Source organism: Lynx rufus, unplaced genomic scaffold (genome assembly GCF_022079265.1).
Source record: "Lynx rufus isolate CCGP_SWC_20201006 ecotype Redwood Valley unplaced genomic scaffold, mLynRuf1.p SCAF_12, whole genome shotgun sequence".
Classification (NCBI taxonomy): domain Eukaryota; kingdom Metazoa; phylum Chordata; class Mammalia; order Carnivora; family Felidae; genus Lynx; species Lynx rufus.
The window spans coordinates 50,824,252-50,850,071 of record NW_025814826.1 but is presented as its reverse complement, the minus strand read 5'-3'; positions in this window follow the sequence as shown (position 1 = coordinate 50,850,071).

Sequence of the window (25,820 nt, the reverse complement as noted above, 5' to 3'; positions counted from 1 at the left end):
GTATCCCAGATTGCCTGGGTGGGCTTAATGCAATCACAAGGGTCCTTATAAAAGGAAGGTAGTATGGGCAGAGTCAGAGACAGAGATGTGACAATTGAAGCAGAGTTTGCAGTGCAGAAAGGCCATGAGTCAAAGATGTAGGCCGGGACATGGGAAAGGCAAGAGAATTTGCTTTCTCCTGGAGCCTCCAGAAGAAACCTTGACCTGACACTTTGATTTTAGCCCTGTAAGACTCATTTCAGATTTCTGACTTCCAAACTGTAGGATAAATTTGTTGATTTAAGCCATTAAGTTTTTGGTTAATTTATTACAGTGGCAATATGAAACTAATACAATGTAGTAAAAATGATTTTTTTCTTTGATTGTTCCTGAAGTCAAAAATTAGCTAAAAATCCAAAAATGTACCTCTGACATCAAAGTAGGCTGCTCATGTACCTGAGTGCACATCATTTTACCAAACTGTTGTAACTGAGCATTTGAGCTCATTTATTCCTATAAAGAGGAGACAGATACCAGATGCATTCTGGAATGTGAGTACCAAACACATTTGTATAATCCTCTGAGGACTAATAGACTGAGAATATGTAGGTGGATGTATATCTATTTTTAACTGATTTGGAGCTAACATGCAAAACCTTCCTTTCTATCCAGATTAAAGATCATTGGAGGACACTTCTTCTCTGCCAAAGAATTATTTGTTGACTGATAGACTTGGGAGAGTTTAATAGGCACTAACATAAATGAGGTTGAATGAAACCAGTCTGGTGGGCTGCAGACAGGGACAGTCTTGAGAGGACAAGAGAGACACTCTTTCAAAATCGGCAAAGTGTCCTAGTAAACATTTGAAGCCCAACCCTTGGGGGATAAATGGTTCTCTCATGACTAGTTTTACTGGCTTTTCATAATAGTGATGTAATAATCAAACAAAATACATTACTAAGCAGTTAGTCTGGTTAACCTCTAGAACCTGTGAAAATGTGCTTGGAACCTCACATGCCATGGAATGCCTCAATTTATTTTGGTTATTGTCATTGGCTTTCTTGGGATCACGAATTAAACCTGCCTGTATCTGGAGATAATACATGGTTTTTAAGATTCTTTCCTATTCTAAACACTGATTGGTGCATTGATTTCATTTTAACTATATCACATATATTAAAACAAGTGAGGAAAAATTAAACTCTTACTAATATAGCTTCCCAAGGAAATCTTCCCTGACTTCTCTGCATTAAGTGTCCCCCTTAGTGTTCCATTGACAACCCCAGAAAACCTCTATTAGCCCCATGTTCATATTTTGATTCAAATATCTTCTTTTTTAAAAATATTTTTTAATTTTTAATGTTTATTCATTTTTGAGAGAGAGAGAGAGAGGGAGAGAGAGAGAAAGACAGAATGTGAACAGGGGAGGGCAGAGAGAGAGGGAGACACAGAATGTGAAGCAGGCTCCAGGCTCTGAGCAGTCAGCATAGAGCCCTATGCGGGACTCGAACCCATAGACTGTAAAATCATGACCTGAGCTAAAGTTGGACACTTAACCAACTGAGCCACATAGGTGCTCCTATTGATTTGTTTTGAGGGAGAAAGAAACAGCACACGAGGGGCAGAGAGAGGACAAAGAGAGAGTCCCAAGCAGGCCCTATACTGTCAGGCTCTGCACTGAGCCACCCAAGCATCCCCAAAATATCTTCTTATGAGCCCATCTTTCTCTTTTGGCTATAACCTCCCAAGGGCACAGACCAAGTCAAATTTGTTTTAGCTTATTATAGGCCCTCAAATAAACACAGAGTAGACACCAGATATACAGTTGACCATTGAACAACATGACCATTGAACAACCCGAATTGTTCAGGTCCAGTTATACAGAGATTTTTTACAGTACTCTTCTTATGATTTTTCTTAATAACATTTTCTTTTCTCTAGCTTTATTATTATAATATAGTATATAATACATATAAAATACAAAATATATATTAATTGTTGTCAGTAAGGATTCTGGTCAGTAGTAGGCTATTAGTATTTAAGTTTGGGGGGAGTCAAAAGTTATACACAGATTTCGGACTGTATGAGGTGTCAGTGTCCCTAACCCCCATGTTGAACAAGGGTCACCTGTACAATTTCTGACAACCTCCTCTTCCAGTCCTTCCCTTTCAGGTGCTTAAAGTGGGAATGTGCATACTTCTTGCTGGAGTTATCAGATGTCTTCTCTGATTCAAGCACAGTATCCTCAGTTTAAAACTCTCACTCTTTGAGCTTCCCCAAGGTGGGCAGAGTAGGAAGACCCTAGGCTTATGTTGTCTCATGAACACAACTACCTATCAAATCATCCTAAATATCCCCAGAAATCAGCTGAATAGTGACAGAGCAAAGTCCACAATAAAGGGAGAGACAAGGCCACATTGAAATAGGTAGGAAGTGCGGAGACATGGTTTAGGGGAGAAATGGATCACGGGTGCTGTGGAGGGGAGGGAGCCATAGTAGCAAAGAAGGGCAAAAGAGATAGAGAGGATTCTACAGGGGAATGACCAAAGGCCAAAGGCCATTGGCTTGGAAAATGAGAGGGGCTGAATTTCATGAGTTCTTGTAACCAGCAGGGCTGAAATCCTGGAGCTTTAAAGGTCAGCAGGCCTGGCTGGGATAATGCCCTCCGGGCAGGCAAACAACCCTGGGCAGACAGTGTGGAAACAGTGATCTGAAGAATGCCTGGGGCACCCAGTGGGGAGATTATTCCCTATTCTAGGAGCAAGTCCCTGAGAAGTTAACATTCTTGGAGATGCCTCTCAGCAGGGTCACTGGCTGCCTAACTTGCCAACACCAAGCCCTCCCCAGCCCCCCAAGCCCTGGTAGGAATGCCCTTCTCAGTCCAACTTTCCTCAGTCCCACCGTGGCAGGCCCCTCCCCTAGAAGAGCAGGACAATGTCTCTTGACCAGAGAGTTCTGTGGGACCTCAGTTCTGATGGAGTTCATGTCAGCTCTCATTTCACAAGCAGACCAGAGAACACCTACTTATAACTCAACATATTCAGGTGAGGGACCAAACACTGCCCACAGCAGGCAAGGAGAACCTCTGCAGACAACTGTCTGAAGGATGGAGCAGCCAAAACACAATAGCAGGCTGCATTCAGCGCACACTGGAGACACTCCCCGAAGTGTCAGGCCCTGGACACTACATGATCTCTTCCTCATAAGGCCATTACTTTCATGAGCAGGAAACATAAGTGGCTTTTCTAACACACAGAAGAAGGCAGAGACTTAGACAAAATGCCAAGATGGAGGAATTTATCCCAAATGAAATAATGAGATAAGACCACACCCAGAGAGCTAAGAAACAGGTATAACTGACATGCCTGTTGGAGAATTTAAAGCAACAATCATAAGGATACTCACTGGGTTTGAGTAAAAAATAAAAGGTATCAGTGAGACTCTTACAATGGAGATAAAAGAGTTAAAAAAGAATCAGGGATGAAGAATGAAATAAAAAAGATTGGAAACAGGCTTGATGCCATGAACAGCAAGCTAGAAGAAGCAGAGGAACAAATTAGTGACTTAGAAGACAAAATAATGGAAAATAATGAAGCTGAACAAAGAAAGAATTATGCAGCACAGGAATAGACTTAGGGAACTCAGTGACTCCATCAAGCATAAGAACATTTGTATTATGGGAGTCCCAGAAGAAGAAGAAAGAGAAAAGTGGACAAAGCATTTCTAGGGAAATAATGGCAGAAAACTTCCCTAATCTGGGGAAGGAAATAGACATCCAGATCCAGGGAGCACAGAGAGCTCCCATCAGAATCAACAAAAGCCTGTCAACACCAAGACAGATTGTAATTAAATTTGCAAAATATAGTGATAAAAAATCTTAAGAGCAACAAGACAGAAGAAATCCGTAATCTAAAATGGAAAACCCGTAAGGCTATCTGGAGATTTCTCAACAACAAAACAGGTAATAAAATGGCAATAAACACATATCAATAATTACTTTGAATGTAAATGGACTAAAATGTTCCGATCAAAAGACATAGGGTATCAAAATGGATATAAAAATAAGACCCATCTATATGCTGCCTACAAGAGGCTCATTTTAGACCTAAAGACACCTGCAGATTGAAAATGAGGGGGTGAAGAAACATTTACCACACAAATGGTTGTCTAAGGAAAGTCAGAGTAGCCGGCAATCAAAAAGAATGAAATCTTGCCATTTGCAACTACGTGGATGGAACTAGAAGGTATTATGGTAAGTGAAGTAAGTCAGAGAAAGACAAATGTCGTATGACTTCACTCATATGAGGACTTTAAGATACAAAACAGATGAACATAAGGGAAGAGAAGCAAAAATAATATAAAAACAGGGAGGGGACAAAACATAAGAGACTCTTAAATATAGAGAACAAACAGAGGGTTGCTGGAGGAGTTGTGGGAGGGGGGATGGGCTAAATGGGTAAGGGGCATTAAGGAATCTACTCCTGAAATCACTGTTGCACTGTATTCTAACTAATTTGGATGTAAATTTAAAAAATAAAATAAAATTTAAAAAAATAAAATAAAATATAGCCTCACTGAGAAAGAAAAAAAAGTAGCAATACGTGTATCAGATAAACTAGATTTTTAAATTCTTGTATTGTTTTTATCCTGCTTGATATCAGGGTAGTACTGGCCTCGTGGAATTATTTTGAATATATTCCTTCTATTCCATTATTTGTAAGATTTTGATAAAGATTGTGATTATTTTATTAAGTATTTGGTAGAATTCACCAGTGCAATCATGTGGGCTTCTCTGTGCTGGGAGATTTTTGATTCCCAATTCAACTTTCATTCTTGTTATTGGTCAAAGATTTCCTGTTTCTTGCATCCAAGATTCATGATTCAATCTTAGTAAATTTTTAGTGCATTTTTAGGAATTATCTGTGTTTTTTTTTCTAAGTTATCTGATTTCTTAGTATATAACTATTAATAGTAATCTGTTATCACACTATGTATTTCTGTGGTTGTCATATTGTTTTTTTCTTCCATTTCTCATTTTGGTTTTTGAGACTTCTTTCTTTTTCTTTTTCTATTAATTTAGTTAATCTTTTTCTATTAATTTAGTTAATATAGTTAAAGCATTGCCAATTTTGTTTATTTTTCTTGGAGAAGGTGGTCATTACTTTCAATGTTATGTTATTTTTTGTTCTAGTCTTTATTTTATTTATTTCTGATTTTTCTTTGTTATTTCTTTCCTCTGCTAAATTTCAGCTAAGTTTTGGGGCGCCTGGGTGGCGCAGTCGGTTAAGCGTCCGACTTCAGCCAGGTCACGATCTCGCGGTCCGGGAGTTCGAGCCCCGGTTAAGCGTCCGACTTCAGCCAGGTCACGATCTCGCGGTCCGGGAGTTCGAGCCCCGCGTCGGGCTCTGGGCTGATGGCTCAGAGCCTGGAGCCTGTTTTCGATTCTGTGTCTCCCTCTCTCTCTGCCCCTCCCCCGTTCATGCTCTGTCTCTCTCTGTCCCCAAAAAAATAAATAAAAGGTTGAAAAAAAATTTTTTTAATTTCAGCTAAGTTTCTTCTTTTTCTAGTTCCTTGTGGTGTAATGTTAATTGTTTATATGAACTTTTTTCTTAATACAATCATTTATAGCATAAATTTCACTTAACATCTGTTTTAGTTGCATCCCCTAGGTTTTGAAATATTGTGTTTTCTTTTTCTTTTGTTTTGAGACATATTTTTATTTGACGTTTGATTTCTTATTTGGCCCATTACTTATGCAATAGTGTGTTATTTAATATTTACATATTAAGTATTTACATTGTAGATTTTCCAGCTTTGATTTATTGTTGATCTTTAGTTTTGTACCATTGTGATTGGAAAATATACTTGGTATGATATCAGTCTCCTAAAATTTGTAGTATTTGTTGTATATATTTCTATGTAAATTAACCAGGGGATACATGAAGAAAATATGTATTCTATATTTCATAGATGGAATGTTATATATATATATATCTTTTAGAACCATATATTCTGAAGTATGTTTCAAGTAGAAAATGTTCTTGTTGAAAAAGAAACAATAACTTTAACGGAGGGTACTGGTTGAAATAGTATCTCAGAAGGGAGGTGGTGGGGGGATGGGTACAAATAGGTGAAAGGGATTAAGAGTACACTTATCATGATGAGAACTGAGTAATGGTGTATAGAATTGTTGAATTACTATATTGCACACCTGAAACTAATATAACACTCTATGTTAGCTCTACTGGAATTAAAAATTAAAAATTTAATAAAAAGAAAATGCATTTGTAAAAATAAATCAATAAAACTGTCATTCTTTCTCTTCAACAATGAAGCACTCTTCATAATGCTCAAGTTCTTGTTTTTGTTTTTTACTTTTTGTTTTGGTTTCAAGCACATAAAAAAAATCCTCATACAGGGGCACCTGGGTGACTTAGTCAGTTAAGCATCCGACTCTTGATTTCTGCTTAGGTCATGATCTTAACAGTTCATGAGTTCAAGCTCTGCATCAGGCTCTGTGCTGACAGCATGAAAGCTGCTTGAGATTCTCTCTTTCCCTTTCTCTGCCTTTCCCCTGCTTACTAACTCACTCAATGAATAAATAAATAAACTAACATTTAAAAATAAAAAATAAAAAATCCTCATACAATGACCCTTTGAAATCTGCATAAATAAACATCAAGAGCTCATGCTTTCTATCATTACCTAAGTTTCTGCCAGACTTTCAGATTATTATTATTATTAAGTCACTTTCCCAGCCAAAATCATGAATTTTGCTGAAGCACTAATTACCTTTGGTAAAACAGATATTTTTTGCCTTCACTGTTGCTAAATAGCCTGGAAAATATGATTCTGACATTTTCCTATTACATAAGGCTACATTTGCACCCTTGATTTTGCTGGTGGAGACTACTTTTGATAACTAATCAGAAGGCAGAGAGGATTTGAAATGAGGAAAAAAAAAACCCCAAAAACAAAAAACCATATGTGCTTAGAGTGACTGCTTTTGGAATCTAGAATTGTCTCAATGGCTAAAGCCCAAATAAGTATGCTTTTGATGAACTGCCATTTTGGTTCTGTGAGATGTGCCCACAACGTGCCTTTAAAATATAGTACAAATTGTGTATTTCTGGGTATTTGACATTGTTTTCCTTGAATCTATTTTAGCGGTTAGTCAGTCATTGGATATTCTAACAGCCTGTCAAATTTCTCTTTGTCAATCTACTCAGTGGCCACTACAACATGGGCATTCAATATGCAATAGCCAGCAGTGTCACTTCTGCTTAGTTCGAGGAGTTTGACCATTCCAATGCTTTAAACTAGAATCTGAAAGCTTAACCTTGGCCTGGGCTGAGCCCCAGAATCAACATGTAGCTTTAAATGACTCATTTTTTTCAGGGACTCAATTTCCTCATTTCTTAAACTTAATGGAAAATAAAGTCAACTCAGGCTATGTAACTTGCTATGATGTAGGCATCTAATATTCTAAAGAGATTGAGTAATTAATTATGCCTCTTCCTGACTTAAATGTGTTTGATCTAGTTCCATGAGGTTGGGGACATAATGGCATATATATAATCTTGCAACTAAGTAAGACCAAATTAAGAGGCATCTATCTGCTCGTTCCTTTCTCAAGAAGGAGGAACCAAATCATTTTTCCTGGAATGATTCCTGGAACAGCAGAGCTGGAGGACCCAAAACCCCGCTTCCTCTGTGGCTCATGCCACACTCTGCCCAACCAATCACTATCTTTTATCAACCTAAGGGACTTCCTCACATGCACAGAGGCCTCTCTCTGAGAACCAATTTAAAGAAGCCAGACTGTCATTCTATATCACATTGCTCTATTTAAACTCTCTGCTTGGAACTCATCACCATGTGTTTCTTCTTTATTCATTTATTATTTCATCCTTTCTTCAAAATGTAAACTCAAGGAAATCGATAGCCTTGTCAACCCTGTTTGTTGAATCAACAGGGCCTTCAGATAGTGCCTGGTAAAATATGGTGAATGGTATTCATTCTTTAAGAACATGGAATATAGCTGAAATCTAACTACTCTACATAAAAACCTGCCATCATCCTGAATTAGTAGCATGTGATGGAAATAACTAGTCAATACAGTATCCTTTTTTTTCCTTGTCTTTCTCAGCACTAGTGGCTTCCACCATTCCTCTACTTTAGTGACTACTTTGTCCACATCCATGGCCCAAGCATTGCTCTGAATTGTTCTGGACTTAAATATGTAAATGCTTAGATTGCTTTTTCTAACTTATTCATATTTCTTTTTTTTTTTTCCTCTCACTTCCTTATTCCTACTCATGACCTTTGCATCCCACTTTTCTTCCATTCTATCAATAGACCCCTTTCTGCCTTCACTTCCTTCACTTTCATAGTCTGTGACTTCAACAACAATGTTCTTCCTTTGGCCCTCTTAACTTTCCATTCTATTTTTCTAGACAGTTTAATCACTTGTAGCTTTAAATATTACTTTAGAATGGTGAATCCCAGATTTATATAACTAATGCTCACCAGTTTCCAGAGTATCTCTAATAATTAAACATTCAATACTTTAGCTAAAACTGAAATAGTTTAAGAAATTGTCTGTATTTTATTTTTAATTCATTATCCTAAGGCTTGATAGACATAGTAAATAATACTCCTCTTCCCCATCCAAGTTCAAAAACACTGAGAAACACAAGAGTCAAGCAGATGGAGTATGGTAAAAATAGTTTGATATTACAGCCAAAATATAGGCATATACCCTCACACATAAATACCTTCCTAGAGGTCTACTTTCATAAAATTTATAGCAAAGAAGATCAGAGGTGAACTGGGGATTCTTATAAGGAGTTGGGTACCTAAGAGAGAAAGGAATTCTGTCATGCATGCTCAGTTACTTTTACAAACCTCACCAATCAAGTAAGTCATCTCCTTTTCCATGAAAAGAAGTGAATAAGGAGACCAGAATGTTGCAGTACTAGAAGCTCCCTCACTATGAGAACATTGTAAGGGAAAGAAATTCACTCCTCCAGAAATGTCATTTGATCCACTTTTATTGATATGATAATCCATTACCAAATGTGTGACACGGCAGCAAAAATAATTTCTCTCCAATATCATTTTTATTTGAATTATTCTTTTGCTCGTATTTCTACTTTTCATTTAAAACATGGTTCTCAAGCATTCATCAGCATTCTTTCCTAGCCCCCTCTCTCCTCTCTCCTCATTTCTCAGCACTTCCTGTTGTGTTCCCTTAGCCACTGCCGAACATATCTGCTACCATTGCTCGTTGGGAGGGCTCTACCCAAATTACATATGGCCTTGCTTTGTGATATTCTTCCCTCAACCTAACTACGCTTGCCAAGAAAAGCCTTTCTGCCTTGTATCTCTTCTTCTAAGCAGTTTTCAAACCTTTGCCTATTTCTGAAACATAGCTATTTCATTTATATTACATGTATATTACATATGTGTATTTATGTGAATCTATTTCTTTTATTAATTCTACTCTGCTTTATAGCCATTTAGTAATTCATATTGCACCAATCACTTTTACGGCTTTATAGTGCTACCACATGTCTTCTTGATCTTATTGCCGTTTCCTCGCTAAACAAGATTATATCTCGTTTATTTTTATCCTGCTCCCTGTCCTCCGGCATATATAATCCAATGTTCTTCCTGTTTGTGGTTTCTTAGGGTCTCATCCAGCCTGGTGTCAATCCCTCCATTTCTCCTCTCTTTTGGCTAGGACAACTTGAATTCCTCTTTCTGAAGAGGAGTCGTTATATAAATCAACTTCCTACAAAAGAAACATTAAATTCTATGTTGGCGGGTATTATGTCTATTTTATTCCCCACTATAGAATCACCCTAACTTTATTGCCCCACACATAAATGCTCAAGAAATGTTTGCTCAATCAATGCCTCTCAGGATCATTATCAAATCATTTTCACTGTGAAAGTGACAGTTGTACAGAAAACTTGATGTGACACCTCCATTCCCATTTGCACCTGTTCCTCTGTACCTGTCTCCTTATCACATGATTTTTAATCTCAGTCTTCTGCTAACGAGATAGCTTTCTCCCATTTTATCTGTCAGTTTTTGCCTCATGTATTTTGAAGCTCTGCTATTAGGTTCACACATCTTTATAATTGCTATATCTTCCTAGTATATTGACCCTTTTTTTTCATTATGAATGTTCTCTTTTTACCTCTAAATAGACAAGTCTGTCTTGAGGGCTATATAATTTGTTATCAATACAGCCACTCTAACCTTTTCATAGTTTTGTTTGCATTTAAACATTCTTTTAAAAAAATTGTTTATTTATTTGAGAGAGAGAGAGAGCACAGTCAAGAGAGGGATGGAGGAAGAGAGGGAGACACAGAATCTGAAGCAGGTTTCAGGCTCTGAGCTGTCAGTGCAGAACCCAGCGCCAGGCTCAAACCCATGAACTCCTTGATCTTTCATGCTCTTGTATTTATATATATTACATTATGTATAAAATAAACCAGACAAAATTATATATTTTTGCTTTATGAAATTAAAAATTAAAAGAAGGAAACTATTTATGAATACATATTTATATTCATATATATGTATATATATGTAAATTTATATAAATATATAAATAATTATACAGGATATAGAATTCTAGATTTATAGTATTTTTTAGCACTTTGAATATTTCATTGAATATTTGCCTGCTATTTATTTTTTTCTGATAATCATTTTCTTGTTTCTTCAAGATTGTCTAATTATATTTGTCTTTAAGTCATTTGACAATAATATAAAAATGATATATATGTATACTACATATACATATATGCTCTATTCTATTTTCACAAGTGAATTATGAACAAAAGTCTTTAGCGTTAAATATTTTCTTTGTTTCACAATGAGGTTTCATAGGCTAGAGATCCCTTTTTTATTAAAAGTCAGTTTTTTCCTTTAAGAACCATTCAAGCCTATTTTTAGAATAGCACAATATTGCTAGTTCACAAAACTTCCTCACAGTAGTACAATTTCTGAATATTTACCTAGCTCTTGGAGGGAATGTTGAGATCCAGTATGTTGAAATGGAAAGAGATGTAAGGATTTTTAATGAACAAAATGTGTAGGCAATTCCTAAAATAATGTGGAGGTATGAAAGAACTCTTGAAAGAGAATCAATCAGGGATCACGAGTGATGTAAAAACTAGCTTTCCAGGAAAAAACAAACAAACAAACAAACAAAACAAAACAGAAAATGAAGAAACCTGTTTTCTAGCATTTGCTGATATCTGTGGTATAGTCTTACTGCTTTCAAGCTACCAACATGATGTCAATGAACATGGAATTGGAAAGAGATGCATTATAATGGTGTTTATAAACTATTTCTACTGTATAAATATAGTACTCATAAATAAACTCAAGAGTATAGATGATAGTGATATGTAGTAAAAATAAGTAGAAAGTGATGAGTTTTGAGTGTTTACTACCTTTATTTTTAATATAGTTTATTTGATTGTAAGCTTATACTTAACATAATCTAATTTTTACTAAATTTAACTACTAGCTTACAAAATTTCTGAAAATTTAACAGCTGGTTCCTGCAAGTTGATGTGGGCCAGCTCCAGCTCACTACTAAAAATATTATAGGTGCCATTGCACTTGTATCAATTGATGTCATAGTACAGAGAGGTAAGTGTTTGTGGGTCAAAGTTGTTGAGAGCAGATGTTAGTTCTTTGGCAACAATCATGAACATAGTAGAAATTTTCTCAGAAATTTTCTGGAATATGTTTGTAAAGGGCTTATTGATGTATCAAGTCTTAGTGAGGTTTAATCAGCTATAGTTTTATATTTCACCACAGCCCTTCAGACCTAATCCCTGTCACTGTTTAGAACATCAGGAAGCTGTAATAAGATTTGGGGCACTTTGTGTTATTATAACAGCCCCATTTTATATATTAAAAAAGAAATATATGACTATTAAACTGTGATCTAGTCATTATAATTCAATCTCCTATTTAGTTTATTTCTTTCCCTTTCTTTTTTCCTCTTCTTCTCCCCACTCTCAACCCCTTTACTTCCAGTGTGTGTCTGACCCAAGCTTTGTCACCTGATGTGGAAAAGCGGGATGTGATTAATTACTTCTCTGGTCTTTTTATACTCTCCACACCCCATTTCCCTGGTCTTCTAAGTCTGGAGCAGGAAAAAGAAAGAAGAGATGAAAAGATAAAATGACATTTTACTTATATGATGCTATTTGTACTTCTGTCCCAGCTGTTGAATGACTTCTGTGAAGCCCACATCCAAATACTAGTCCTTCTGATAGGTTTTTTATTCTTTCAAATCACTAGTCTAACATGCACAACTAGCACTTGGTAGCTCCACCTTGTCCTTCCCTCCAGATCATCCGCCCTACCTCATTGCTCCTGTGTAACAAGCTGAATGTTACACAAGCAACTTTAAAAATCAAACTCATGCTCTTCAGCTTCTCCACAAATTAAAATTGCTAGAACACATAACAAAATGTATAAGAAAGATTCAGAGCTTCTATAATGCTTTAGGTCCAATTTGTTGTTTTTGTCTTTGCATGTGTATCTATTTGGACAGTGCATTATTGGCTGTCCTTTCACAGTTAGACATATAATCCTCGTATGTCCTTTCACACTTAAACATATAATCCATAACATCCAACATCTGGTTGGAAAGTAAGAGTCAATCCAACACATCTAGAAAACACCAGAGCAACTAAATGTTTTATCAGCATTTTTTAAAAAATTACTTCTGATTGGAATGTTTTAAACTGAACGAAACCAAATTAATTTGAGTTCCTAAAATGGGCCACGTACTGAGTGAGGAACTCTCATATGTGAATTAACTCTTACGTTAATATAACCCTTATAATAATTCTGCCCAATTGACCATTATTATCCCAAGTTTTACTATAAACGAAATGAAAGCTGAATGACAAAATATTTCACCCAAAGATGTGCAACTAGTAAATGACAGAATTGGGATTCAAACTCAACCACGTGCTGGCATTCTGGTTTTTGGCAACACATCCTCCACTAGTACACAAAGTAACTGTGTCACCTCTGGAATTCTCACTCAGCCTGGCTGGTAAAGCTTTCCTGATGCAATATGACTACATGTTGCTAGTGTTATTTTTTTTTTCACATGTGACCATTTAATTTTTTAGTTAGTCATCTGAACAGGGGTCTTTCTCATGCTCCAGGGCTCCCTTCATTTTAATTAAGCATGACCTTGGACCCAACGTGGTCCCAACTTATTGAATCTTTGTTTTTGGTGTTTGTGGAGGAAAACAAAACATTTGATGTTACTAGTTTCATTTCCACTCATCTCTTCCATCACACATCACATCACAATAAAGAACAGACACACCAAGTGAAGCAGGCCATGCTATATAACATGACATTGGCATGGGCCTGATAGAGTATTTTTCCAGGGCCTTTAGGTTGTTAAATATAATGGGTATAATTATGCTCTATGATTCTCATATAAAAATAATCACATTATTGATTCTTATCAAAATAAATATTTCTCAAATTTGGCAGGAAATAGGAGTTCATCCATGTGTTGGGGATCCAAACTCTCTCTGTGATTCACAGCAGAACACATAAATGCTGGAGTTTATGCAATGTAGAACATTTGGGGGGAAAGAGTTTACAGTTTTCTATCAATTCTAGTCATATAGAAACAGTGTTGTCAAAGGTTGTGTAGTCTACTTCAGGATTAGTGTATGAGTTTTATGCTTCCCATGGAAACCACTTTCTCCATGCCACTTGGCCATTACAACTTTCTTTGCAGTTTCCAAGGCCCAATACCTAACTGTTCAATACCCAGGTGTTCTTATGCCACATGATTTGAGTTAATGTCTCCTTTGTGGTCAAGCATCTGTTTCATTCAGGGAATGTGGTTCTGTCTCCTCTAAGTGAATCAGCATATATCCATGGCCCACACATTCTCCTCTCAGACAGTATGGTTCACAACACCTGATGAGTTTCAGCATTCACATTCAGTCTTCACCAAGTTCTATTACTCTACCTTTGGGCCAAGGAATCTCACACTCCAGAGCAGGAGAGTTTATTATTCTCATAGAGAAAATGGGGTGAGCTGTTAAATCTCTGACAGCAATAAAAACAAAGTGGAAATGTATTTCTTTATAAATCATGCTCCCACATTTGCAAGCATTTAAGTTTGGAAAAAAAAAACACATTTCACGTTTAGGATAGATTAATGATAACAGCCAACATTTATTGAACATTTACCAGTGCCAAGCACCATTCAGAAATCTTTATATATAGTAGCTGGTTGTATAACCAGATTATCTGAGAGAAGAATGTTCTGTACTGTCTTTCTGTTACAGATGATGAAAGTGAGGCCTATAACTTGAGGCCTCAGGGGTCATCCTGGAGGTTGTGTGTGCAGGGGCTGATCTAGCACTGGGCTGGTGGAAACCTGTGTCTGTGGGAGGCAACCTTAAGGCTGTGACCACAGGGTTCACTTGGTGGTGAAGCAGGTGGGAGCCTGGATCTGCAGGAGCCTGTCTGACATCTAAGTCCATGGGGTGAGCCTGGCACTGGGGTGCATTGAAAGCTTCTATCCATGGTAATTGGCTTACTGCTGGGCCTGGCTGAGAGCTTGAGTTTGTGGGGGCTTATTGGAAGCTTGGCATCACAGAAGCTGCTGTAGGCCTGGGGCCCGACTGGCACTTGAGTGGCCAGGAAACTGGGTTTGTGGAAGCCTGCTGGAGACTGGTGCCATGGAAGCTGTGTCATAGACTCTGGGTCTGGAGTTCTCTCTTGTCCAGCAAGAGAGCGGGACGCAAGATTGAAAATGCGAGAGAGGCTAATGTCCAGGAGGAGACAAGAGCCCCAAGTAAGGGTCCTGGCTCCATTTTTATTAGGATCAGAAGGCTTACAAGTGTGATGGGCATGCACAGAGACAATGAAACCGTGAACATTAACTCGTGGGCGTGGGGGGAAAAGGGGGTTTTGAAGATATGCCGTGTCACGGGTTTGGGTCAATACAAAACAATATTCTGGTGCTGGGTGGAAGGTTGTTAACAACAAACATGAGGCCCCACCTCTGTTTACCTAAACTGGTCTAGGGGACAAGAAGGAGAGAGCATGCTACATTAGGGTCAACAAGGCATCTTTCTTTTGCTAATTAGCTCCCTTCTGGGCAACTTCTCCCCGCTGAGGTCTATAGCCCTATTTACCTGTTTACCTAATTTGGTCCTTCCTTCCTGTGAAATTAGCTTTCTGCTGTTGTCCTATACCTTTGTCCTATACTGGGGGCCTTTCCCCTCTTTGTCCTATACTGGGGACCTTTGCCCCATTTGTCCTATACTGGGGGCCTCTGCCCTGGTTACCTAATCTTATTTACCTAATCTTGTTTTACCCAAACTTGGGTATGTTCATCCTATGGCTTTCCAATTCTTCATGCCTCGTTAACCCATTGGTGCCAGCTCAGAGAATTTCTAAGCTGATTCCCCACAAAGCAGCCTGGGGCTTCACCAGACTCCTGGGGCTACTAAAGGTGTCTAGTGCCCTGATGGGTTGAGGGCCTAGGTTCATGAGGGCTTCTGGGAGCCTGGAGCTGAGAAAGCTATAGGATCCTCCTGGGACCACTGCGGTTGGCAGTCACTGCCGGGGAGCCTGGATTCACGGGAGCCTACTGGGAGCTTGGTGCCATAGGAGCCATCTGGGCTCTTAAAGTTGTCTGGGGCCACTGGAGACAGCAGGTGCTAGTGTGAACTGGGGGCGTGCGTTTGCAGGAATCACTGGGGTCCCAGAAGCTGCCTGATGCTACTGGAGACAGAAAGCACTGGGTGACGGAAGTCCGGTTTTGCAGGAGTCTGCAGGGAGCCACCTCGGGCTACAGGAGTTAGCCTGGTGCTGGGACAGGCCAGCTCCGGGATCCATGGTAAAGTCAGGTGCCCGTTCCAGTCTCCTCCCACTGGAAGGGAGTATCTCTCTGCATGGGCTGCCTGGGCTTGGGGTAGGGGTGACGGGACTAGTGGGAATTTATCTTTCTTACCCTCTTCAGTGGGTCTTTTTTCTTACTTCTATGCTTTTTTCAGGTGCCATAATCTCTCATTTGGAATCCTTGGCTCTCCTGATCGTATTTTCACATGCAGATAGCTGTTTCAAATGATGTTTCTTGGAAGACAAGCCCTAGAAACTCCTATGCCATCATTTCATTCTTTCATATTTCAAGGGGAGAGGTGACACCTTCTTTACCTTCACATGTCTTGTGTGCACTGATGCCTCACACATAGAGTTGCTCTGTGGGTGTCTGTTGAATTTAACACATATAAATATCTGTAGTAAATTCCGTTTGTAAGACACTGAGAAGAGCATTGCATCTCATACAGAGCCATATAACGGAGGATGGAGCCTGACTCAGAGAAAAGATAAAACATTGTAAGGAGAATCTGTGGACACAAATAAAAAGAGCTTCAATTTATTTGTCTTTGTACTCCCAGTGCCTTTCATGTGGCCTGATAGATACCAGAAACTCACTAAATCTACGAGTGAACTAGATTTAAGAACTCAAAGAGTCTTTTATATAATAAAATATGGACAACAGGGAATATGGATTTTATAAAATTTATTTCTCAGTGTAGTCCTAGCCCTCTCCCATATAACAAGTACTCATGAAATGTGGAAATGAATAAAGATTTTATATTATGTGTCATAAATGAAGATAGAGAGGAACTAAGCAGAAATAAGTGTACTTACTTTGGGCTGTAATGATTTGTGAGATAAGGTATGAGAACTCTATATGACGTCCCCTAGAAAGGAGGGCAGGTTGCAATCTCTTTCACTTACATGTTTCTGTGCTCCAGCCAAATCCGATTACTTCAACCTCCTCACTTGGATCTTATGGTCTCGGGTCTCTACACCATCACACATGGGTTTAGGTCATGTCCACCCCTTCTGACTTCACTTAGCCAAAGCCAACATTTCCCCCAGTGCTTTGCCAACAGGCCACTATGTAATTTAGAGTGTATTCTACTGTGGTTATTTGATATATTAGGAGGTTTCATACCATAATTTTCATGACACTGTACTTTTGTGAATTTAAAACATGTATTAGTTTGATATAGTGCCATTTGTCTGTTTTTGCTTTTGTTGCCTGTGCTATTGGTGTCATATCCAAGCAATTATTGCCAAATCTGATGTCCTAAACCTTTCCTCTGTTTTCTTCTAGGGTTTTTATAGTTTTAGGTCTTATATTTAGGGTTTTAATGCATTTTGGGTTAATTTTTGTGTATGGTATAAAGTGAAGGTCCAACTTCTTTCTTTTGCATGTGAATATCCAGTTTTCTCAACACCATTTGTCAAAAAGATCATGCTTTCACCATTGTGTAGTCTTGTCACTCTGTCGAAAATCATTTGGCCATATATGTAAGAGTTTATTTGTAGACTCTCTATTCTGTTCCATTGGTTTATATATCTGTCTTTATGCCAAAACCACACTGTCTTGATTACTGTATAAGATGTTTTGAAATCAGGAAGTGTGAGGCCTTCAACTTTGTTCTTTTTCAAGATTATTTTGGCTATTCAGGCTCCCTTGAGATTCCATATGAATTTTAGGATATTTTTTTCTAATTTTGCAAAGAACACCATTGAAATTTTGATATGGATGCATTGAATCTGTAGGTAACTTTGGGTAGTATGGATATTTTAACAATATCAAACTTAGAAACATCTGTACATCAAAAGAAACAATTGAGGGCACCTGAATGACTCAGTTGGTTAGGTGTCCGACTTCAGCTCAGGTCATGATCTCTCAGTTTGTGAGTTCGAGCCCTGCGTTGGGCTCTCTGCTGACAACTCAGAGCCTAGAACCTGCTTCAGATTCTGTGTCTCCCTCTCTTTCTGCCCCTCCCCTACTCGTGCTCTGTCTCTGTCTCTCAAAAATAAATAAATGTTAAAAAAATTTTGTTAAAAAGAAATAATCAATAGAGTGAAAAGCTAACCTATAAACCTATGGAATGGGAGAAAATATTTGCAAATCTTATATTTGATAACGGATTAATATCGCAAAGTATACAAGGAACATATACAGCTCAATAGCAAAAAAAAAAACAAAACAAAAGCAAAAAACAAAAACAAAACTCCAAAAAACCCCAAACAGAAAAAACTCCACAAAAACAAAAACTAAATAACTCAATCTAAAAAATGGGCAAAGGACTTAAATAGACAATTCTCCAAAGAAGATATACAGATGATAACAAGCATGTGAATAGATGTTCAACATTACTAATCATAAGAGTAATGCAAATCAAAACCAAAATGAGATATTACCTTACATCCACTAGGATGGCCACTATCAAAAGAACAGAAAATAACATGTGTTGGCAAGGATGTGGAGAAATTGGAATCCTTGTGCACTATTGGTGAGAATAGGAAATGGTGTAGCCTTTATGAAAAGCATCATGGAGTTTCCTCAAACCTTTAAAAATAGAATTAGCAGATGATGCAACAAATGAACTAAAAGCAGGATCTCAAAATGGTATTTGCACAACCCATGTTCACTGCTGCATTATTCCAATAGCCAAGAGATTGAAACAAACCAAATGTTCATTGGCGGATGGATAAAGAAAATGTGGAATATACATTCAACGGTATATTATGTAGCTTTAAAATAGAAGGAAATACTGTTCCATGTTACATATGGATGGACCTTGAGGACATTATGCTAAACAAAATGAGATAGCTACAAGTGGGCAAATACTATATGATTCCACACATATTAAGTATCGAAAGTAATCAGAAGCATAGAAACAGGACTGTGGGGAGAGGAAAAGGAAAATCAGTGTTTCCTAAACATACAGTTTCAGTTTTGCAAGATGAAAAAGTTATAGAGATCTGCATGACAATGTGACAACACTTAACACTACTGAATTGTATACTTGAGAATAGTTAAGATGGTATATTTAAGATAATGTGTTTTTTGCTACACGCACGAGTGCAAGGGCACACACACACGCATGCACACAAATGATTAAACACCTTTCTATGTTCTAAAAGATTGTCTCTGTAATTGGGAAGTCAAAGGCCATAATTCTGGCTTTTGTTATAAATTGTATCTCCCAGAATTTCATCTCAGTGGAAACATGGAGCAGCTTAACACTTGTCCTTAGCCCCTGGTATTTTCTGAATATTTAATTCAATGGGCATTATAACAACAAGTAGTCAAGTTTCTCTCAAATCAAATGGAATCAAAAATAAACTGAAGCAAGTGACAGGATGTATTCAAATGTCTCTGAAACACTTATTGAAATATTAATAGTACACTGTCAGATGTACTTGATTTCAAGTTTCAAATTTAAAAGTTATTTTTGCACATTGCAAACAGTTTGCAGTAGTAAGCTCTTTCCTCATTACAAAGTTTTTTCCACACATGTTCACACTCGGTCATCACACCTACCTTGTTAGATAAGGAGTATATTACAATCCCCTTTTCATAGATAAAAATACTAGAACTGAAACTTAAGGAGGTATTGGTCCTATGCCTTAGAAGTCCTGTGGCTAAAGTCCTATGGCTTGGAAATGGCAGGGCTATTAGTCTACCTGTAGTATTCTGGCTCCAAGTGGCACATTCTTTTCCATTACCCCACATATGTCATTGATGGCTCCTACCTGTCGTCTTTCAGGAGGTAGGAATTCAAGAGGCCAGATGAAGAGCAGTCAGTAGGGCTGGCACGGACAGTCTGAAAATCCTTCTCTTGAGTAACCAAACACACAGCTATCGTTTATTTGAGCAACAGTGAAGTCTATGCTGCAAGGTAAGTTGTTTGGTATGATTTACTGAATGTTGTGACTTACTAAAAACCATCTGCCAAGATCAATCTAACATAAATATAAAAATGTATTAAAAATCTAATTTCATGCAGACGCGCTGGGACAAATATCACTGCGATGGGTATTTGGACGTGAAGGGAATGCGCATTTCATCGCTTACGCAGTCCGTTCTTCTCCCAGTGCCTTAAAACAAAGCTTTGCGAATCACATAAAAAGTATAGTTTGTCCTGGTAGCCACTGGAATTTGCTCACACATTAAAGCTTTCTTTAGAATGCTGAGTTTGGTTCTTAAATGTTCTTGGCATTTGTGTTTCTGCCCTCATAAGGCAGCACTTCAATTTTTCTCCCTTTGGCACTATCCTTCTCATTTCTCTTACATATCATTATTTCACCAAATGTATGTACTCAATATGATTCCAATTTTGTTTTGTTTGTTGGGCCAGTGAACCTGGGTAACCCGAGGCACAGGGCCAAACATCTGGTAACAATAAAATCAACACAACGGTAGAAGAAGATCAAGAATCCTGTAACCATAAGGTAATGTGGAGTATATTCGGGTAGCTATGAAGGATACATAATAGAGGGTTTTCCTCTATGATAGCTGTGTTCTCTGAATTGACAGAAATAGGTCAAAGATCCCCGATAGCATGCTTTCAATACATTAGGCCAAGAGAAAACAGCACTTGTCCTTTGCATCTGGTCTAGATTTTAGCTTTGATTTATCCATTCTTCTGAGATCCTTAGAATCACAAAACCCTAAAAACTGCAAATAAAATATATCCTGAAGTTCACCAATTTAAAAGCGAAGGGCAGACAGCCTTTATACAACACATCTTCTTGTGTTCATCAGATTTTGTTTTCACAGTCGGGGTCCTGGGTAGATGTGGAAGTCTATGAAAGCTTATTTTCCCCCAGATGTTAATTCTAAATGTTATTTTCCTTCATTTTGGCACACTATTTTTTTTTCTAGAACCTCGGGCAGTCTTCAGTACTGATGCATACCAAGATTATTTGGTGAGTGAATAAATAAATTAACAATATACTCTCAGTTTTCTCTTTACCCTATGGTAAGCCACATTTTTCCTTTTTTGATATTTGCATTAACCTCTTTATAAATTGTGTACTTTCCACATACTAACTACTTAAGTAAACCCTTCCCATTTCGAAGCTCACTATTCTCCAGATTGCTTATACAAATTTCTAATTTGATTACCTTTAAAATTTTTCCCACCGCTTAATTACTTCAGAGTTGAAGGTTTATACTTAAGCTCACTTTTTCCATTTCCAGTTCCATATAAGTAATTTCTTTAGCTTGTAGTAAGCATTTATAGTGAGCACCTGTTCAGTAACCAGAGAAGAATACATTTTCCATTTGGAAACATGAACTAAAGCTTACGGTTTTGGGTTTTGCTGTTCCTAAAACATTCCTTATGAAAGTCAATTCATCTTTCCCTTTTATACTAGGACGGTAATAAGCATAAACAAGACTTTGGAAAAACCACTTAATAAGCCTTTAATTACATCTTCTGAGAGAAAAGATATTAAGCTTTATATCTCTAGAGTCCCTTCCTCCTTTCCATTGACAAGTTTATGATTTAAAAGAAAGATATAAAATACTTCTCTTCAAGGAATGCTGGCTCGACATATAAGGAAAACAGAAGATTTATATTCTCTTTGCATAATTCATCCAAAAAAATGGTTTGGCCTGAATTTATTGGCCAAAATATTGTCTCCTGTGTTGTCATTCCACATTGCACATGAGCACAGATTTGGCCTCTCTGAACATTTCTGCTTCAGATAGTCAGCAACACAGAGGGCTACTCAAAAGGAAATTGTTAGCTCATTTCCTAATTAGGACACCCTGCACATTGAAGAAGCACACTTGTTCTCAACTCTTGGGGAAGGAATTGGAAATTTATGGACCTTGAAAAAGATGCCTCATTTTTCCATGAATTTTCACTATCTGGATCCCTTCGCAGCAATAACAGCTTCCTTACAATTGTTTATATCTCTGTTAAAACACAGACACACACACAGACACACACACAGACACACACACACACACACGAAGAAGAAGAAGAAGAAGAAGAAGAAGAAGAAGAAGAAGAAGAAGAAGAAGAAGAGAAATGACATTTGCTTTCTTTGGCAAAACAGTTAAGACCTGAAATCCATGTCCTGCCTCTCATTTCTCACTCTATAAGTGTCCATTCAACCTTAGGTTCTGTGGGCTGCAAAACTACTATGATAAATCTTCTGATTTTTGTCTTAGCCTCAACTGGAGACAAGATGACTTCTCACTGGGAGCCCATGACCGCATCTTTCCAGAACTTGTCATGACTTAAGAGCACTAGGTGAAACAGAATGAGCGTCCCTAGCATGTAGTAGTACATAAACTTCTCTTTTATTATTTGTTTTATTTCTTTGCTGATGACATCTTTTCTGAACGTATCTTATCTGGAAGGCTGAATTTACATGTTTTACTGTGGGTGTTATCAAACTTTAGCATCTATCACAACAACAAAAGTGCAGGATATTGAATAAGTGCTTTTATACGTATTATCTGGCCAGACACAAGGTGAATCAGAGTAATAGTCATAAAAATAATAACACCAATCAGACTAATAATTACAAACAAAGTAATAGTGGCAATGATGACCACCATAGAAGGATCTGCTACATGCCAGGCACTGTCTTTCTAGGAACGCCATGTATGCCATGGATGCACATCCTCAGATCTCACCAGCCTGTATTTAGAAACAAGGTGACATTTTCCTTTCACACATACTTAAACTTTAGTAAATACAAACCTCTATCCTTCCAGGTTCCTCTCCTGGAGCAGCTTCTGATATTTCCCCTCAAAACTATGTTTACACTCTGTACTTTTTCCTGTATTTCACTCGTCTCTCCAATTGGTCATTCTCCTTTGAGCTGACTCTCCAAAAAGCACCTAAAAACTGATACCTTCAGTTAATTGCTACTAATTCAAGGCTATTGTATTTTTTTTTAAATCTTAAGATTATTGCTTGAAGCATAGATAATTCTATAACTCTATGTGTAGATATACTGTATATAACTATATAGTTATCTACTTTCATACACATATATAAAGCAGATGAATAATTCACTAGTTGAACACTTTGCTACTACAAACGAATATTCTTAAGAAATAAAGACCAAATCCACCCTCATAGGCCCATCCCAACCCCTGCTGGTTCTGTGAGCTAAAGACAAACATTCCCAGTAATAAAGCCACTTTTCATTTCTATTAGTTGGGGTCCAGATTCAACTTCTTCTTAGCCCCAAATGAGAGAACTTTCTTCCGCAAGCTCAGGAGCAACTCGGTTTTGCTCCAGGTCTGAATGTAGAAGGCAACATCTATTTACTCAAGGTATATTCACCGGTGGATATTCACTCATTTGAAATTATGACATCTATTTATTCAACAGATATAATTTCCAGTACCAGCCATTGTGTCAAATAGCAGGTATTCTGGGATTATAAACAATAACAACAAAATGAAACAAGAACAAACATGTTCTTGGGGTGCCTGGGTGGCTCAGTCGGTTGAGCGTCCGACTTCAGCCAGGTCACGATCTCGCGGTCCGTGAGTTCGAGCCCCGCGTCGGGCTCTGGGCTGATGGCTCAGAGCCTGGAGCCTGCTTCCGATTCTGTGTCTCCCTCTCTCTCTGCCCCTCCCCCGTTCATGCTCTGTCTCTCTCTGTCTCAAAAATAAATAAACGTTAAAAAAATTTTTTTTTAAAAAGAACAAACATGTTCTTTGTACTTGTGGATCTTACAGTCGATTGGAGGAGCCACCATTACACATCTCAAAGAGTGGGCAATTTGATCTTAAATATGTGTGAGGCATAACAGTCTGGTTCCTGGAGCCTTCCAGCATTCTTTTTTTTTTTTTTTTCTGTCTTGAAGGAAAGACCGGCCCTGAGTTTGTCTCTTACACATACATATGCATCTCTCCCCCAAAACAAACAAAAACAAGTATTTGATAATAAAGAAAATAAGATTTAGGAAAAAACTGTAACCCTCCCTGGTTCTGTTTACATTAATGAAATAGATTATATTCTTTTTTTTTTTAATTTTTTTTTCAACGTTTATTTATTTTGGGACAGAGAGAGACAGAGCATGAACGGGGGAGGGGCAGAGAGAGAGGGAGACACAGAATCGGAAACAGGCTCCAGGCTCTGAGCCATCAGCCCAGAGCCTGACGCGGGGCTCGAACTCACGGACCGCGAGATCGTGACCTTGGTGAAGTCGGACGCTTAACCGACTGCGCCACCCAGGTGCCCCTAGATTATATTCTTGAAGAGGATATTTAACATTTCACTTCAGAGTACCAGAATATGGATTACTTTGCTGCTTGAAGGCTACCTCAAGAATAAAGACTGCATATTTGCTTCATAGTTTCATGATTAACTGGTTTATTCTTATGGTTTTTTCCATTCCCAAACAGTCATTGTCAAGGGTGACTTTAACTATGGAGAACAATAATTATCATTACTACTCTTCTTATTGCTATTCTATTACTGTAATAATACTATTACTGTTGTTATTACTGATAATATAATTATGTGTTTTTAAGCTTCAAAGAAAATAGATCTTCCATATACCTCTTTTCAAGTAGTTTTCTCATGGATCCTCAAAAAATTACCTTTGATTTGGTTATCAAACTTATTTTAATATTGAATTAAAAATTTGTAGACAGTAACTCACCCAAGATAGCACAATAAAATTGTGATTGTGGATTTGTGATATTGACCCAGAGTTTTCTAACTCCACAATTTGACTTTTTTCCACTCTGCTGTGGGTGGGCACTTGTTCTCCCTAGGAGGTTAATGACTCTCTTGCCCAACACAATTTTCATCCAGTGCAACTTGCTAATATGGTGGGAGAGAGATGTAGAATAAAGAAATAAACCCTCCATGCCGAGGCAAGTGACAGAGTGTCTTTATGGTGATATCGAGGAAAAGCTACCAGAAATTTGTTAATAATATTTGATTTTTGAGCCTATTAACCTAGAGTGGTTTTAACAGACTATTTAGTAATTCTCAAACATTTTTGTTAAATTTTCCCTTAATCTTCATTATGAAAATAATACCTTTTACTCATTTACTGAATATAAAATATTTAACTACTATAAGTAATTTTTCAAACAAGAGATAATCTCCTCCCTATGTGTCAGATACACTACTTTGCCAGGTCAGCCTCCCTACCACTGCCTCTTGCCTCCAGTAGCCTGGAGGTTCACCCACCTGGACTTAACTTTCCATTCTCCACAACTACTGATTTAAACACACATAACCCCAAGCTATCATATGTGAATTATCTCATTGAATTCTAGTCTATTACAATTAGAAGAAAATCTGCCATTCTCATATTTTTCAGCTGTTCAGGTAACTTATAAAAAACATGAAAGGAGCTAATGAATGAGTTCCCTACCAACCAGACAAGTAGAAACCAAATATCTAAATCTAAAATGTTCACTCCATGAACTAATAGTACAAGTTTAGCAAAATGTGATGTTTCTCTCTTAATGTATGATTCCGAAGTCTCCATTTAAAAATTTAAAAATTCATTGAAGAGGGCATCTTTTGGGATGAGCACTGGATGTTGTATGGAAACCAATTTGACAATAAATTTCATATATTAATAAACAAACAAACAAACAAACAATAAATAAATAAATAAAAATTTAAAAATTAATTTTAAAAACTGAAATTTGGGGGGAAATGTGCCTAATTCAGCAAAACGTGTAATTTATAGGAAGATTGCAAAATATCTAGTGATTGATTAGATTTCACACTTTTACCTTTTTTTTAAGTAGAAGTAATTTTATTTATTTTTTAAGTTTATCTTAGAGAGAGAGTGTGTGTGAGTAAGGGAGAGGGGCAGAGGGAGAGAGAGAAAGAATCTTAAGCAGGCTCTGTGCTCAGTATGGGACCCAACTTAGGGCTTGATCCCAAGACCCTGGAGTCTTGACTTGAGCCGAAATCAAGAGACGCTCA